Below are 16,063 nucleotides of genomic sequence, written 5' to 3' on the forward strand. Positions count from 1 at the left end.
AGCCATAAGTAATGCGTTTAGCCTTCTTCTGCAGCATTCAGTGAAGAGGAGGTCATTACTGGCAGGAACAAAAAGATTATCTCAGGAGACGCAAATCTGAGAGAAATGTACGTCGCTAGTAGCACTAATCTGGATTTTTACAGCTGGTTCATCCCCCGGTAAAAGAAGTTTCCAATAACGAAATGATCCAAAAAGTGGTTATGTATCTGCACACTCTAATACAAGAGCACAATTTTGTCAGCAAAGGCAAAGTTTCCAAAAATACGAATGCTGCATTCAGAGATGTAACAACAGACATATAAACAGACATAACAGTGAGCAACCTGCTTTGACAGCTGTCGCAGATTCCAACCTAAATACTAGGCAGCACTGACTGTCTGCCTTCAATGTTACTAAAGAGCTCTTGCGTAAGACTGATTATCCATAATTTGTGATAAACTGCGTTCAGTCGGCATACACAGTGCAAGAGACATGACCGAAACGAATGCTTTTTAGTGTACTTTTTCCACATTTGATATGTACTGCTAACACACACATCCTTTCAAAGTCCGGCTGGTAATGCATGAGACGGAGTGCAGAGGCACCAGTCTCCTGGAAAAGGGGTCTGCTAGTCCGGGTAACGCACGATGTTAATTGCATTTCTCTGTCTTGGCAATGTTTACTCACCGTTTGTCCATACCTCACGCCGCGCCACGACTTGCATACAGTTTTGCACTTTCTTTTCTGTTTAATGTAATGAATAAAACCCCATACAGCTACATTTTCTACGAATTTTGCTTACTGCGTGTCACCTCCAACTCTAACATTTCCTTAGACTGCATTTTTGGCACTACACTTGTTATCACAAGTGGGGATTCTTGCTGTCTACCTAGCGTTATCCATGTATTCTTGCACATTAGAATAGGCTTGTGTAGTTCGCATTTCCCTAGTGTTCTATTGGCAGAGTACACTAGCCTACCACCCACCAGCCGCCACACAACCACGCCACCTACTACCACTAATAGATGAGCGCGTGGGTGCCGCTCACACGTGCCGCTCTCTAGCCTGCGAACTTGGGTGCTCCCTCAGGATGGTCGAGGCTGTTGGAATGGATTTGCCAAGGTGGGGCCTTTGGGGAGTGACGTCAGCTAACGAACAGCCTATAGTGACCCTCTTTGGAGATCTGCAATTCTGAAGCGCCTCAGGACATTCCATGACTACTCAAATAAGAGAGGATCCTAGCCGGGAGGGAGTCGGCTGCTGCCATGTGAGAAAACCAGATGCAGGAAAAGTGCTGGAATTCTAGGAAAACGCCGGAACCTAGTAAACAAGCAAATGTGACATAAACATTTGATAATAACAAGACACTGTGTAGTTTATAAGGGTTTGTTGGCGCTCAGTGGATTTGCATAAACTAAAGTCTTTCTTGGATTGTTGTCAAGTACCTGGAGGAGATTTGATAGACGTTGCAAGGGACTGTGGAGCTGTAAGTTGTTTTAGCAGCTGCGTGCTGTCTGTTGGTGAGGGTCTCCTACTCTGGACGGGTGCCGTCTTGACTCAAGTATTTTCCAGTGCTAACTTAAGGTAAGTGAGCCATCAGCAATTCCAGTTAACCTGTGTATCCGTTTGTTTGGTCTGGTGGTGGTGGTCTCCAACACTTACTTGAGGTAAATGAGCTATCGGCAGTAACCCCAGTTAAGTTTTTTATATATTGTATGGATTCGCTTGTTTGGTTTGGTGGTTGTAGCAAAAGGAAACGCTTGCAGTCAATACAAGATATAGCGTGATAACCTTTTATCAAATATTCAGTTTAATTTACGGTACCTCCGTGGTTCATTTGTATTGTATGCTACCTTAGATTTGGGAGTAGCCGTGTCCTCATTACCTAAGTTAAAACTACCCTAAGAGAAAAAATGTCACTTGTTGGTATCCCTGTGTTTAATTATTTATTTATATGGAAGGATAATCAATACAGTTGACTTTCTTGTGGACTGGAGATAACTACAGTGCTAAAATCAACCTACGCGCACACACCAGCAGCTGAGCTTGCCAGGTTAATGCTCTTGTCAGTCACCCTACCGCCATATACTATATTTAGTGTTCTTCGCTCAGTCATATTCGATATACAAGTATACATATAGATATTAATTTATTTGGCAGTATGCATGCCACGTATGATAGCACAAACTGAAGCAAAACAACATTTTGCTATCACTGAGCACTTCATGCCTTAATATAGATACACAGTATTAAAATATTACGTTTAATGTGCTGAGGAAACGCTTCATACATTTATATAGATACACAATATTAAAAGAATACGTTTATGTGCTGACAAAGACTAACAATACCTTATGTTTGCCAAAACCACAGAGTGCAAAGATAAGTCAGGGAAAGGTGTGACCCTATTTCTTTACCATTGCTCATTCGTGTCCTCAGGGACACCTTGCAGCCCCCCCCCCCCCCCCCACAGGGATGGGATTGTTACTCTTGATCCTGCTTTTTAAAACGTTTTATTTTTAACTTACTAAAAAAGAAGGGGGGGGGGAGTACCTATACCAGGATATTAGATGGGTCGCCCTGTACAGTTTTAAATGTATCCATTAGCTAAGTAAGTGAACTTGTTACGAGTAGGCAAATCAGTCCATAAGGGCAAGAGCAAATTGCATTTATATCTATAATTTTAGTGCTGTCAATGAACTTTTTTTTCTTTTGAAGAAAAATAAGTCCAACTCAATATGTCTAGAGACACCCCACGCAGACGTGTGGGCATACATCATTGGCATTTGAAAAATCATGAACAAGAAGCACGTTCTTATTTTAAGGACTTGAAGGTCTCCATGTGCTACTTACCCACCTTTCAGTTAGAGACAAGTAATCTTTTGTAGTTTTATTTCTGTTTAATATTGTATAAAGAATCCTTCTTTAAACTTGTCTTACTTTAAGAATAAAATCGTTAACCCTAAGAGGATAAATGGCAGAAGTCAGTCTTACGACTAAATCACAGCATTTAAGAACGCAGTTAGTGACAATAAGTCAGAACCGAACCTTTATCCTTTCCAGTTCCAGGTTTGCACCTTTATTTCAGTTATGATTATTGTCCATTGTACTCTTGGGACTACTATGTTCCCAGTATATACTTGTTATCGAATTATCTTTGGGCACGGATGGCTGTGCCCACATAGCTCATTACAATGTAAATGATTAACGAGGATCTCCCTCTCAGCTATATCTGTGCAGGACTGCGCTTTTTAAAGGCATTCCTATTGTAACTAATTTGTAAGCATTTGGGTTTTAAGATACCGATGCATTCTGTTGTACTTCAGCAGTAGACAGAGGCAGTTACTGTCTTTACAAAATCATATTAACGCTAGTGTTCCCTGGCATTCGTGGCTTTGGCTGCTGCCTCTGCGCAAAGGTATTTTCTAGATAAACAGGTGATATCGCACTCTTTTATTTATTTTGTACAATTGTACCTCAAATTGATGGCTGTCTGTGTAAGCACATCACTTTATTGCGGCAATTGATAACCTGTTGTGTTTTCACTAGCTCTGAAATCATTGTCATCAAAGTACCGGAATGCAACAAACTGAGCCGGGGGGTCGTTCTGGGGAGCAGGTACCCATGTTTTACAGCTTGGCTAGAAAATGCAGACACTAAAACCGCTAAAGGCTGCTTAGGTGTATCACACTATTAACGTTGACTCTGACATTGGCTAAGGGCTGATTTAGCTTATCTCGTTTAAAAGTGTTTGTAAGTGAAGCGGGAGGATGCATAGAAAGTAATTTTAGCTTTGGGAACACTTCTGCAGAATCACAACTGCCTGACCCTATCAAAGTATAAGCAAGAGCGAATTTAATCATGAAAGGATGCATGCGATTTGCAGAAACACGCTGCTAAGATTTTCTGGAAGAATATTTTTAAGAGCTTTCTTTAATTCCTGGAGAGAATAAATTAAGAAATCAGGCGTGTTGTCGTAATCTCCTTTGCAGAGAAGTATATTTTTGTCTGCTAAAAGAGTTCTGTTAAAACTAGACGAAACGTCCGCACCATACAGTGCTGAGACTTAAAAACATCCACAAATTATTTGTTATACGTACTCTTTTCGTTTTTTAGGAATGAATCTTATATGTACACAGTGACTTCAAGGGAAAAAAACGTTTAAGATGAAAATGAGTGAATTCTATTTTTGAGATAACTGTGGATTGAGAAGTAATTCCATGAATGGTATATTGATTTCATGTTGCATTATTGCTTATACTGAGATTTGTCAAAACGAAAATCTTGGTATTTTCGAAGGTGCGTGTGGCAGTGCTGTGGTCCAGAAATTTAACAAAAAACATAGGGACATCTCTCAAACAAAATAATTGGGGTTGCAAGGGACTTGGTCTAAGAGTGCTGGACCTCATATTGCAAAAATCTAGATGCTGGCTAGATCCATCCACTGCTAACATAACTGGTAATCCATTTGGGACTGCACTTTGTAGGAACAGGCCATCCAGTGAGTAGAATGAATTGTCTGCTTGCTAAACTTGCTAAATTGAACATTTACATGGTCAAGTTTTCTGTGCTGTCCTGCATTCCCAAGCATTTGCTGTACCTCTACTGATGTTGCTATTTTTTATACTTTGTGTTCTATTAGATTGTATGTTTTAAAGATTAGGTTGTATTTTTCAAGAATGTTAAGATTACTTTTTTCCTTGTATTTAAGTTATCAGGGTATATAAATAATTCTGAATATAGCATCTACTTCAAGTGGACAATAAATGAGGGTAGTATTCAAAATCATAATAAATAATTACAGTTTGTCAGATGATTTGGGGCTTATGCTGTCATTTAATGATTCTGCTGACAGTATACAAGTGGTACAGAAAGTATATTGTGTGTAAAATGAACTAACACATACATAGCTGAAGCTAAGCATTCTGTTATGCTGAGTTCAGTTTTTAAATAAGTGTTTGTAGAAGTACTGTAATTGTAAAACTGCAGAAAAGTTTTAGAAATGACAGTATGTATGTAATCTATTGTTATAGTATTCCTTAATATAGTTTGGTGCTCAATAAATTTATTGCTGTTTTACTTCACACTTTTGTCTTCAGAGATCATAACTTATTCCTAGTACTAATACGAATTTAAGGAAACAGATTATCTATTTGCTGCTGAATGTTTCTCAAGGTCAGGGTGACATTATTGTACCAAGATAATATTTTTATAAGTCAAACTAGAGTTGAAAATGATTTAATCACTATCTTTATATAGAATATATTCAGAACTCTTCACAAGATCAGAAGACTGTGAATGTTGTTTGTATATATAGATAACTAATTCTGGGTTCAAACAATTTTTACTATCCTTTTGCCTTGGGTAGCCTTCTACTCCATAGACAAGTATAAAGTTAATAAGTAATGAAACCTAACTTAGTGTATGAGCACCCTTAGAGGTTAACATTTATGCATGAAGTCTTCTTAGTACACTATGTGTGTATGAAATCTCATCCTGCAAAAAAACAAAAGCCACTGCCTTTTGGTTATAGTTTATTGGCATTACTTTGAAGACATTAAGGTGATAATTTTAAATGCATGTATATAACTGTCAGTGTATTGTGCATATTTTTTTTTTTTTTTTTTTTTTTTTTTTTTTTGCTGATGATTTTGGGCTTATGTTGTCATTTAATGTTTGTATCCTGTATGTCTTCATTCATATCTACCCAGAGAAAAGTGCACTGTAGAAGCACAATGGGCTGTACTGGGATGTTTTCTTTTGCTTTTAATACTTTGCAAAACCATAAACAAGTGGATAATAATTAATTAATATTATGTGCAGCCGACCCCAGAAAAGCATTTGAAAAATATTCTTGTCAATAGGATTGGCTAAGGAGGTTACTGAATGATGTGTCTACCGTGATTGACGTGCACAGTGGAAGAATGAAAACCTTTACCGTCACACTTGGTGTTGGACTTATGGGACAAAAAATGCTTCTACAATAACCTTTGGTCTGTGCCCCATGGCTGAAATGGATGAGTTTATATCATTATATAAGAGAGCAGAACACAGATGTGATAGATACATTTATTGGAAGCATTGTATATTTTTTCAATACTCCCTCACCAACCCCATGCCAACCCACATAGCTTCTGGATATTCTTCATTACGTCCATGCTCCCTTGTCTCTGAATTCCCCAATTGCTCCTTTCTGGGTACCTAGGACATGACATTTTATCAGGTGGACCCTACACACTATAGGAAGCTGACCTCAGTGGTAGTCTTTTTTATTAAGACCAGGGAGTCAGGGATCCATCTAGGTACCACAAGTGCAGAAGCTGGGAGCTATCATGTTTGAGTAAGATAAGGAAGCTAACCATATGCCACTTCGTCCTTTCCCTCTGTCCATCCCTACGGGCTGGAAGTCTGTTCCCAAATCTCCTGCCTGTGTGTCAGTGGTTTAGCTTGGAGCAGTATATGTTTTGCACTACAACTGCTCAGGTTTTCATACTGACAGGGAGCATCTGTAGTCCTAATGAAAGGCTGTGAGAGATCCTGTTAGTCCAAAAGCTGTAGTAGTTGAACTGTAAAACATATATTCGTCTTGCGAAAGGTATATCACTTTTGGTTTACAGTACTTCTTGTCAGTGGACAAAGATTGCATTTATTCTTACAGTAGCAAATAGTAACATAACTGTAACATAATGATTTTGTTAAATGATATCCCAATGTAAAATTATGACTTGCTTAACGTTCTGTAAATATACAATCAGTATTTGTCATGGTGCAGTTACAGATATGTTTATAAAAATCAACAATCTGACATTTCTCCATTTAGTAAACAGATCCTCAAGACTCAATGCTATCAGAGTTAAAGTTTTGGCAAGGGCAAAGTTTGTGTTTATTTTTGAGAGTTACCACATTATTTGCCAGTGTTGTGTCCTTCATAATTTTTATAGCATCAGATTCAGGAATTGAGAAGTGCAAGCCTGATATTTCCCACTCTTGGTTTCTTTGAATTCTGTTTTCTGCCTTAAAGATCTGTATACTTTCTGTACCTTATTCTTAAACACACACACATATGCACCAATATGCATTCAGTCATGCACATGTATATGTATATATTCATATACATGTACTGTAAATGCTTGCATATACAAACACACACACATGCATTGACGCATGCACATCTATACATCCATACATACACATTCTTGTAGATATATACATGTACTGTACAGACATACATATGCAAACACATACACACACACACCACTCTACAAACACTACAAGATGATAGAGAAGTGAAGCACTGATTGTGATCCATTCTTTCTGCAATAACCGCCTTATGTTTGGTGACCTCTTGAAAAAATGCATTCTGTCCCTGTGCATTAGGAGCACAGATGTTTGAGTACGATGACATATGACTAGAATATATAAAGATGTTTGAGTACGATGACATATGACTGGAATATATAAAGATGTTTGAGTACGATGACATATGACTGGAATATATAAAGATGTTTGAGTACAATGACATATGACTGGAATATATAATGTCTCACTTGAAATTTACTTTAAACTTTTTGCATCCATTTCCTTTCTGTATGATTTTTGAATGGTTATTTTAAAGCATTCTGGATGGTTTATACTGGCAGTCTTTCTGTCTATAATCTGTTCACTAATAGTAGCAGCAATAAAACTGCAAACAGATGCTTGGCACTGTGCACTGAAACGGTCACTGTAACAGAAGTAGGATGTGAGCTCCTTGGGTGTAGTTAAATCCAAATGTACGCTGTACCACTTTGGCTTAGACTGGGTTAATTGGAAGCTTTGTGCTATTGTGAATGAAATATTTATACCAGATGTAGTAGTAGCACTGACTTTGTTCTATCAGATACATATTTAAGCCTTACTTAGATACCAGACACATTATCCCTTTGTCTCTTCTCTTGAGACTTCTTACATGCTTATACCATCATATCTCTCTCTCTCTCTCTCTCTCTCTCTCTCTCTCTCTCTCTCTCTCTCTCTCTCTCTCTCTCTTTTTATGCTGCTATTCCTCACAAATTCCTCTACTGTCACTCAAGTCCATGTGTCTTATTCTTCCCTTCCCTTCTGATGCTAACTTATTTTTGGAGGTTATAGTCCTGTATGAACAAATAGATTTGTGTCTCATTTTGCATGCCTCAGCTCCAGAGATGCAAGTCATATTACATGTTGCAGCATTGTTGTATGTGCTGAATTTAATACTGACCGTCATTACGTTTTTCACTGTAAATATGCAAATTCACATAAGCAACAATTTGCATCTTTAAGCTTGTTATTGTACAATTGATTTTATTTACTAATAAACAATACTTCTTACTAATGTAGCTGTATAGGTTCGTTGGTAAGTACTAGGCTATTGGCCCTAAAGTCTATATAAGCCTAGCCAAAAAAGGTTCCCTGGCTTTCGCCACTCAAGAAGATTATTTTCCTGTACCCCTGTTGAGCAGAGCCATAGAAGTGATCCCCATGGTGAATTTCCTGTTTCCCATCCAACTGTCAAGATTTCTCTTAAAGAGGGCTAATGAGGACCTTTGCTTGACATGCATAATTAGTCTGTTCCAGAGCAGAGGAAGCCTATTGGACAGGAATCTATCCCTCCAGCATGTTCTGTTTATTGTGGTGACAAGGTTTAGGTCCCTGGAGAGTATGGCCCAGAAAGATTGGGATTTCTTTAATTGCAGCATGTCCATCGGATCTGGGTTAGACATGGCTTTGTATGTTAGGCAGAGGTCGCCTCTGAGTAGGCAATATGAAATGGAGTAAAGCTGACGTTTTTGAGACAGTCTGCATATGACATCTGTTTGAGGCCAGTAATCCTCTTAGTGAGGTATTTCTGTGGCTTTTCTAGTTGTATTTCTGTGGCTTTTCTAGTTGTTGTAGATGTCTTGTAAGGTACATGCCATAACAGGGTGTTGTACTCTATAATGGATTTGATGAGGGATGAGTAGAGAGGAACAATGACCTCTCTCTTTTTCTGGAGGAGAACCCCTTTGTGATGAGGTGTGCACGTAGAAGGATTTCCTGACTACTGTGGCAACGTGATTATCAAAGAAGAGACTACTGTCCACCTGTGTCCCAAGGTCTCTTATCACACTTTCGGTGTTTAGTAGGCTACCATCTATGTAGTAGTTCATGGGTGTGGTGTTTTTCCCAAAGGGGATGACAATGCAGTTCTTGGCATTGAGCTTTAGGCCATGGCTTTGACACAAAGCATCAGGCTCAGTGAGGCCTCATTGTAGAATGTCCACATCCTTAGGAGAGTCTATTATGGCTCCTAGTTTGCAGTTGTCTGTGAACTTCATTAGCCAGAGACCAGCTGTATTAGCCTGAACTTCTAAGAAGTAGATACCGAACAGGGGAGGACTCGGGGGGGCCAAACCCTGCGGTACTCCGCTTGTCACTGGTCTGAAGTCGGATTTGGAGTCTGCTACTTTCACTGTGTGGGTTATGTCAGTAAGCCAGTTGGCCACCCATCTTGTGAGAGAGGGATTTATGCCCAGTCCAGTGAGTTTACCTATAACTCCTGAGTGGGGGATGGTGTCAAAAGCCTTGGTGAGGTCAAGATAGGCTGTGTGCACCACCATACCCTCGTTTACGGTTCTGATGACTGCTTCAAGAGCAATCAGGTTTAGGAGCCATGATCTACCTTTTACAAACCCAAACTGAGTGGGGTCCAGAGTTTGAAGGTTACCTATGTCTTTGTTTATAAGCTCCAGGATGATGCATTCCATGGGCTTGCAGACCAGGCTCATCTGGCTAATGGGGTGGTAGTTCTCGGGGTCAGTGGTGGCACCCCCTTTGTGGAGTGAGATAACCATTGGTGTGCATTCCATCGGGCACAAAGCCTGAAGTGAGGCTATAGTTGAACGTGGTACTTAGGTGGGGTGCCATTTCATTCTGTAGTTCATGCAGAATGCAGCCTGGGATGTTGCCTGGTCCAATTAATGCTGTGTTCTTCGCTTTGGAGATTGTGGTCTTTACTTGTGCATCTGTGATTACAGAGGCTATGTAACCATCTGGTATGGAGATGGGCCCTTTGGGGGGTGGGGGGGGGGGGTAAAGTTTGCAGTGAACCTGTCTGTCAGGATGTTGGCAATATCAGTTGGTTCAATAAATCTAGTGCCATTGTGCTGTAGCTCAGAGAATATCTGAGTGTTGCTATTGAGATTCTTGACATAGCTGGAGGATGCTTTGTGGTTGTCTTTAGAATACATGGTGATTTTATTTTTGTATCTGGCTTTGAAGGATTTTATGAGGGATCTAGGCTTCTTACTGAGGCTGACCAGGGAGTTCCTCTGATTTATGGGATTTTACTAACAGTTTCTTCCGTCTGTTGTAGAGTTTGTTTATGGCAGGGCACCACCAGATTGGTTTCCTTTTTTTGGGGGATGGCATCTTGGTTCTGTTGGGAATGGCATGGTCCATGCACTCGTGTATGTGCTTATACAGTGCATTTGTATATGATTCAGCAGTTGTGCCTATATTTCCCATCTGTGTGGGTGTTGTGAAGTTAGCCACTTCTGTCTCAAGAAGCATGAAGTTGGCTTTGGAGACTTTTTTTACCATGGTTTCCTTAATGGGGGATGGGGCGGGATATGGATGTCTATGGTGATTAGATTGTGGTTTGATCTGACCAGCGAGAAGTTGACCTCTGGTGTGGAGCATCTGTTACCCATATTGGTAATGACCAGGTCCAGGATGTTGCTGCCTCTGGTGGTGGTATGTACAAGCTGATCCAGGGCATTGGAATTGATGAATTCCAGAAAATATTGAGCAAATGAGTTAGTACATGAGTAGTTGTCCCAGTTGATGGTGGGATAGTTGAAATTTCCCAATATTAGGGTATTGGGCTGTACCTTAATATTATCCAGTATATCAGGAAACATGGAGTGGGCATCCTGTGGCATGGCTGGGGATCTGTAACAAGTTACAACCTGAACTACAGTCTTGCCCACTGTTAATTGTACTTGGATAATTTTGGATGCATTATGTTGAGCAACTAGCCTGGAGGTGTGGATATCCTTTATGAATATGGACACGCCTCCTCCTTTAGTGTTTCGGTCAAGGTTAGATGGCCAGAGGTGTGGTAAGAATTGTAGCCTGGTAATGCAGGGGTGCTCTCTGGAGCCTTAAACCAGGTCTCTGTCACTGTACAGATGTTGATGTTCTCCATCTTAATGAGTGCCTCAAGTGAGTGCATTTTGAGGTTTAGACTTCTAGCATTGAGTAGCATTACCCTTGGATTTCACTTGTTTGTATCTACTATGGTGGTGGGTTTAATGTTTGAGCCTTGCCTAAAAAAGGCACTGTAGGGGTGACAAGAGCCTTAGCTAGTATCCAGAGTCCCAGAATCAACAGGTGCAGGCCATCTCTGGGAAAGCGTTGTGGCCTGTCGATCATGTAGTCCCAGGCAGACGGATACTGGATCTCCTTAGAATGGCACCAGAAGCTTAGCCAATTGTTGAAGTCGACCATTTTTCCTTGTACTGTGGTATCATTCTGGGCGATGGCAGGATGCTATTTAGGGCTAGTGTCATACTTGCCTGGGACACATGGTCAGAGAGATCCTCCATGTCTCTTTTCATGTTGCCAAGGGAGGTACGTCTCAGGTCATTCACTGCAACATGGACAATGACAAGAGTCATATCTGTACTTGTTGTGGAGTGACCTGAGTTCATGCATTACATTGTGGATCCTGGCACCTGACAGGCAGCTGACAGTAACTTTCTCCTTGTTTAGCCTGGTGAGAGGGGCGTCAGTGTGCCTGACTATAGAGTCACCTATGACTAGTGTGTTGGGTACATTCCCTTGCCATATGGGCTGAGGTTGAGTGGCACACTGTGGCCTATGTGTCATTCAGGAAGTGTTGTGGGGGTGGCTGCTTGCATTTCAGCTTTGGAGGTTTCTGTTTTGGCATATTTTTATTGAGAGCCTCCACAAATGTAGGTGTGTGTTTTGTGTTGTTGTATGGGATTGGGTGGTGCAGGTTTTGATGGACTATGTGTTGAGTGCGGTATGGTGTTTAAATCTCCTCTTGACTGTCTAGTCCAGTCTTGCTGGAGAGAGAGGTTGGCTTCCAGTTTGGCTACATAAGTGCATTTCTCACAGGTTGTAGTGCTGGGTGTTATTAATAATCAGCCCTTGCAGGTCTTGAACCCAGGACTCTGCACAACCATAGTCACAGCAATTTATTCTGCTAGTATGGTACGTTACTTGTAATCTGCAATCACTGGAAACATGGTGGTTGAAATGAGTCTGTTCTGCAACATTTTATCCTGTTTAAAAACTAAGAATGAGTAAATGAATGAGTGACATGTGACTAAGCTTTTATTTTAGCACATTATCTGGGGTGGAACACTCATATTTCATTACTAGAATAGATCATATGTAAGTGTATTTTCACTGCAAAATGTGAATTCTACTAGGATGATTTATAATCTGCACTGTGCAGGTAAGGATCTCCTTTCTAGGTGGCACCATACACATTCACATAGAACTCTGAAACTGAATCCTTTTTTTGGCTTTGATTCTCCTTTGACACTTGATCATACCTTCCCAGACACTCTACTGATTTGTTTATTTCTTGGAGGTAAGTGCAATGTCTGTGTTACCAACAGTTTGAAGATAACTGTTGTGTGTTTTCTATGCAGTCATGACTCCCTGCATTAGTATCCAAGGGGTTCATGTGAAATGGGCCTTTATGATGTCTGCCATACCTGCACTTGTCATGCATGATCTCCAGTTTTCACCAGGGATTTTACGCCATGGCATGTATGCCCAACAGAACAGACCCTTCCCTTTCCAAGAAGAGAGGCAGTTAGGCTTAAACTTCATTATTTCTCTCCTTTCCCCACCATGTCTAGCAGGTGATTTAGTGAACAGTCAAACTCTTGTCACCAGAGTGGTAGACAGTTTTATCCATATATAGCAACACTGAAACATCGTTTTCTGGCGTAATATGTTTATACCAGAATAAAAATGCAACACTGAAACATCGTTTTCTGGCGTAATATGTTTATACCAGAATAAAAATGTTCAGGTATTCAGCCTTTTTTTTTCCTCTACAGTTCCATTTTGAAATCACCTGACCAAGAATTGAGGAGAAATACCATTATTTGCATGTAACAAAATAAATGTATACTCTGCACATACCCCTCAACTGTCCAGATTTTCGCAGAATGTCCAGATTTTTGCCTCATATTTTGGGTCTGTTCCTCATAAAAATTCTTGTTTTGGATTTTTGTGGCAAATCTGTAAGGATTAAATTTACTAAATAATGTCAAGCATTTCAGTTTGACTACATATTCTTCAGAAAATGCACACAAGACCATTTATACTAGAAACTCTCTAAGTGCCTAAGAGCAATATTTAAAGTGTGCCCCTATTTTTGGGGCTTTGTCCCACCATCATTTTTGTCTTTGATCAGATCTTTTGTGCTAACAGGTTGAAAGCTATGAGGTCTGTGTAGTTTGAGTTCAAGGAAAATCCGAAAATTAATGTTTGTCTGAACATGTAGAATTGTTTTATTGTCATCCCCAAATTCAAGCTGTAAACTTTTAGTCGCTTTGATATGATTATTAAATGAAGAAAGCTATCTATACATCTGTATGATTTTTTTCTCATCAAAGTGACACCACCACTACTGTCGTAATAATAATAATATGTTATTGGATAATATAGCTTCTATATTAATATTATTTTGCAGACCCATTCTGCTGTGTCATGATTAAGTGGTGTTATATGTGAAATATATCATTAAACATTTATGTGTTTTAAGACTACATGATTACATACCCAGTTTAGTCTCCTTGTAATAAAGGATTAGCACTTTGAATATACTGGATGAAGTTGTTTTTAAACTTGTTTAAAACTAAATGTATTTTTTCTTTAGAATGTGTTTCTTTCTCCTTAACCAAGTGTTTGCTGTCATCTAAAACATAGTCTATAGCACTATAATAACTTAGTAGCAAGATTGCCTGCATCAGATGATGTCCATAATGACTGGTCATCCCCTTATGTGTTACCTGCATGCACTACAGCCAGTTGTATATACAGAGAAAAGGAAAGGAAATTTCTAAGGCCAACTTGATGTCAAACTGTTACTGAAAACATTCAAAGACAGTGTATTTAAAGGTATATTCTGCATGTAAATAACAGCAATTTATGCCATGTCTAATTCAAGCAACATGGTGCAGCTCTTTGGTTCACTACAGCAAAATGGAGACTGACATACAGCAGGCTGAGAAACATGAAACCCCAGTTTGCTTCTTATTAAAAGCATCTTTAAGTGGCTTTATTCAGCAGATCTGATTCAAATAGATAGTAAGTTTGTTTGTCAGAGTTGTGATAAAACGTCAGTAAAATGCATGCCCTGTCAACCTTTGTTGTGAGCCCTAATCTCACCATAAGTGAATCAAGATCGGACCTTTTAAGCCATACTGATCTTTCATTCCTTCTCATACTTAAACCTTCTACAACTGAACATGCAGTGATTCCTCTTGGCTGAAGATGGACAGTAACGGCATGCCACAGTTCAGACGTGTGTCAAACATGCAGTGGCCAGAGTTTATAACACATATATAGAGACTACAGCTGGTAAAGGCAGCCCCCAACATGAGTGTGGTGACATAGCACCACATAAAAAAAGATGTATGGATAGTTTCTTTTTCAACATTTGATTATATACCTCTGTTTTTTGCATCGTCTATTGCTGATGCCGTCCATAGTTTTTGATCTGTTAAATTTCAAAATGGTGGCATTGACTTGCTTGAATATTTAGTGTTCATCATTATGTCTTCTTGTGTTTGTAATCCCTTTGTTTTTGTGCAAACATTTTGGAAGAAATAGTTATTCACTAATATATTGCATATTCAGCAACTGTTGTGTAGTTGATTTATCCATCAAATCTGTCTGTATTCATCGGGTCTATACCCTCCATCCCATCCTTCAAAACTATTCTAAAAGACTTCCTAGCTAAAATCAGGCTCTGTTCTTGCTTAAAACCAGGATAAACTATGTCCCTAAATGTGGACAAGTGTCTCTTCATTCCTTATACCTCCTTATTCCCTCTTCTTCCCTTACTTCCTTACTCCTATCGAATTCTCTTTCCTAACTTTCTGATTCTTAAGCAATGTTTTTATACTATGTCTGATTTTGTTATAATTATTTAAACTACAGATGTTTTTGTTTTATTTTTGAAAATTGTATAATTTATTCTTAAAATGTTTTGTAATAATTTGGAGCTTTTCTCCCTGAGTCTCTACTGGAAATGGGTTTCTACCTAGTTGGACTTTCCTGTTAATCAAATGTCAATAAATAAGTAAATATTGTATCAACTGCACAAAGAAATGACATATCAAATATGTCAATTTTAGTGAATATTTATCTTTTTGCTATACGTTTAACATTACTGGCAAATACATTTTTGAGAAATAGACAGTATTGTAGTAGTTCCATGACAAAGACAGAAAAATCCTTGACCATTACCCATTACCTAGCTTGATTTGATTAAGCAGCTTAGGTCCCCTGTTAGAGCTGGTTGACGTGCTATTCTGCTTGCCTCTTTAAGGGACTGGGGGAGGAGCATTTGGACATGGCTGGTTTACAGTCCTTGGTGGTGATACTAAGGCTTCAGTGATAGCCAGTGCAGTTGTGTGTGGGTGGTGTTAGAGAGATTCAACACCATATAGGTGGGTGCATTACCCTCACTAGATCATTGCATTCCTACCAGATGACATCGGCCTTGCATGTCAGTGGGAGGTCTGGCTTAAAAGAACAAATCTTGTGTAATCTGCAGTATGAAAGCTGCTTGCCAGACCCAGTCCCATTTGTGGTGTATACTGACTTGTCCAGATAGTTAACTTTATATTTTTATTCTGTTCCTCATAAATGTTTGGTTTTCTGGAAGATGGCTAGCAAATCTTTGAGGAAGATGGACAGAAAATAATGACAGGCATTTGAGTTTCAGGTTTTATACACTTCAGAAAATTTGTGCAAATGGAAAAGCTGTTATTCTATCAACTTTCTAATTTTTATAAGAACAATTTTTAAA

The 16,063-nt window shown here is 39.3% G+C and overlaps 1 protein-coding gene across 5 annotated transcripts in view; it reads left to right on the top strand.

Moving 5' to 3' along the window:
* Positions 1 to 1,075: 1,075 nt before the first annotated feature.
* CHRM3 (cholinergic receptor muscarinic 3) overlaps positions 1,076 to 16,063 on the top strand; it is a 3,548,735-nt gene continuing 3,533,747 nt past the window's right edge. For 4 of the 5 annotated variants that reach the window (XM_044059170.1, XM_044059177.1, XM_044059184.1 and 1 more), the window contains exon 1: positions 1,121 to 1,563. The gene's annotated coding sequence lies outside the window, so the exon portion shown is untranslated. Of the gene's footprint in view, positions 1,564 to 16,063 lie in introns of all 5 variants that reach the window. The other variant, XR_006363162.1, reaches the window with a different exon arrangement.

The sequence above is a fragment of the Protopterus annectens genome, chromosome 1.part2 (genome assembly GCF_019279795.1).
Source record: "Protopterus annectens isolate FY-2018-M chromosome 1.part2, PAN1.0, whole genome shotgun sequence".
Classification (NCBI taxonomy): Eukaryota; Metazoa; Chordata; order Ceratodontiformes; family Protopteridae; genus Protopterus; species Protopterus annectens.